The sequence below is a fragment of the Sus scrofa genome, chromosome 17 (assembly GCF_054392235.1).
Source record: "Sus scrofa isolate SSC_HxYL_T2T_F1_AM1 chromosome 17, Sscrofa_HxYL_maternal_Yorkshire_Landrace_v2.0, whole genome shotgun sequence".
In the NCBI taxonomy this organism is placed as follows: domain Eukaryota; kingdom Metazoa; phylum Chordata; class Mammalia; order Artiodactyla; family Suidae; genus Sus; species Sus scrofa.
In genome coordinates, this window is record NC_139399.1 from 53,673,845 (window position 1) to 53,676,640 (window position 2,796).

Consider the following 2,796-nt stretch of genomic DNA (forward strand, 5'->3'; position numbering starts at 1 on the left):
TACACAGCAAAACTGCCATTAAGAGCAGGGACTTCAGCTCCCAGCATTACCACGTATGGAGAACAGATTGGCCTGGATGGTAATCGAGGGCACCCACGTGTCCCTTTCCTCCTGCCCTGCCCCAGGCTCGTCTGCCCAAGGTGGAATCAGGAAGAAGGAAAGGAGTCGAGGGAGGCTGGAGGGGAGCTGGACTGCCCCTCGAGGAGATGTCAGCAGTCTCCTGGCTCGGGGGACAGATTAGCTGAGTCCTCCTACCCTCTCCTCCCTCTGACCTTGTGGATGGAGAAATGAGGCCCAGAGAGGCTCAGAGGCCAGACTGTGACCAAATTAGATCCCAAGTCCCTTGGCTCCGAGCCCTTCCCAAGACAACATGCAGCTTCATAAGAGACCAAGAAATCCACTTAGAAGGAAAATGTACATGGGTATCACTTACATGATTTAACTTAATTGTTTTACTTTTAAGAAGAATTCTGCTACGTATCTTCCAATACAAATAGGGAAAGACCACATCTCTATATAGAGATGTCTATATATGCATCTCTATATAGAACAAATATCCAAAGAACAACCCGAATGGTTCTAATATATATATGTGTATATATATATGTATATATATATATATATGTGTGTATATATATATATATATACATATATATATTTGGCCTCACCTGAAGCATGTGTAAGTTCTCTGGTCAGGGACTGAACCTGCACCACAGCAATGACAATGCTGAATCCTTAACTACTAGGCCACCAGGGAACTCCATAGTACTGTCTTTTACCATTAATGTGCATGACTGTACACCATATTCAAGCCACACAGGGTCTTGAAGCCCCAAACTTCCTTCCTGCCTCAGGGCCTTTTCCCTTTTTACTCCCTTTGCCCAGAACACATGTTTCTAGGCTTACACGGCTATATTTCTCTTGTCAATGAGATCTCAACCCAAATGTCACCTTCTCTGAGAAGCCTTCCCTGACCACCCTTCCTCAGGTAACTATATGGTCACTCCCCACAACAGTGGATCTCAAACTTAGGCATGCATCAGATTTACCTGGAGAGCTTAAACTATGGACTCGGGGACCCAACGCCAGAGTTTCTGATTCAATAGGCCCGGAATGGGTCCTGAGAGTTCATATTTCTCATAGGTTTCCAGGTTGTACTAATGCTATTGGTCCAGAAACAGCATGTTGGGAGTGACTGGGGTTTCCCTGTGGTACAACAGGATCTGGCACAGCAGCTTGGGTCACTGCTGTGGTGAGGGTTCGATCTCTGGCCTGGGAACTTCAGCACACTGTGAGGAAAACAGAAAAAAAAAAAAACATGTTGGGAGCCACTGCTCTATAACATCTCCCTGTTTTATTGTCTTCATAGTGTTTATCAGAGTCGGAATGTATGTTGGTAATCTATTCAGGTACTTTACTTTGATCTGCCCTTCATACTGTTTGGAAGCTCCTGAGATCAGGGTATCTGTCTGTCTTGTTCACTGCAGTATCCCCAGGACCCAGAACAGAGTCAAGTATATATGACAGATGCTCAATGAGTGTTTGCTGAATAAATGAATTTGTGAACGGGTGGATGGATGGAAGGCTGGCTGGCTAGATGATAGTAAATGGGTGAATGGGTGATAGGTAATAGATGATAGATGGATGGATGGATAATAGTAAATGGATGGATGGGTGATAGGTGATAGGTGATTGATGATGGATGGATGGGTGGATGGATGAGAGGTAGATGATGGACACATAGATGATGGGTGGATGGATGGCTGGATGCTCACCTCAGCCTGGATTCCTGCCATATTTTTCCATACCAAGTTTATCCACAGGTAAAAACAAATCCCATCTTCAATATCCAAAACCCCACTGATATAAGCAAGAAGGTAGAACATTTTGCCAAAACTACTGGAAAGCCATGGCCATGAGATACATAAAATAAAATGGCAAATGATTGGGAGTTCCCGTGGTGGCTCAGAGAAAATGAATCTGACTAGCATCCATGAAGATTGTAGGTTCAATCCCTGGCCTTGCTCAGTGGGTTAAGGATCCAGTGCTGCCGTTAGGGTGTAGGTTGCAGACAAGGCTTGGATCCCGCATTGCTGTGGCTGTGGTGTAGGCCAGCAGCTACAGCTCCAATTCAATCCCTAGCCTGGGAACTTCCATACACTGCAAATAAGGCTCTAAAAAGACCAAAAAGGGGGGGGGGCAAATGACTTAAAACTATACGTAAGTACAACTGCTCTTAAAGGCTATTTTAGTTACCCCATCATCACAAATGGTCCCCAGCCTTCTTCCATATTGAAGACTTCTCTCTCTTAAATCTTTTCCTCTTCTTCCTTCTCCTCATTCTGGCTTCTCTTTTCCTCCTTCTCAAAGATCTAAAAATAATATTTCTCATTTTCCCATATAGAGCATGATTTTTTTATAGACTTGAGGATCCCAAGAAGACCAATATGCCTTCTCTGTCTTTAAAAATTCCTGCATCAGTGCTACATCTCCTCTAGAATTTGTCTAGCAGGTTTTCTGGTCTGCACAAGGAAGCCCCACACACACCAAAAAAAATTCCTGCATCTTTGAGACTAAGACAAGTTGTACCTACCTTTCTCCATCTTTGTCGTAACCTCCTGGAAACTCTCCTTCATTCAATGAAGTTTCCAATCCAACTCGTTGACTTCATTCCGACTGATTTCAGGAGGCAGATCAACTGCTGATAGCCAGGTAGGATGAGGAGGTAAGAGGTGTGGTGAGAGTGGGGAGAGCTTTGAAATTAAATGATTGCTGCACATGGTGGAGGAAGGAGTT

The 2,796-nt window shown here is 44.3% G+C and overlaps 1 non-coding gene across 1 annotated transcript; it reads left to right on the top strand.

Annotated features, from left to right (window-relative positions):
• The first annotated feature begins 2,478 nt into the window (after positions 1-2,478).
• Positions 2,479-2,540, top strand: LOC146395324 (U7 small nuclear RNA). Its single transcript, XR_014833003.1, has one exon. It is a non-coding gene; the product is annotated as a U7 small nuclear RNA (small nuclear RNA).
• Positions 2,541-2,796: the final 256 nt, after the last annotated feature.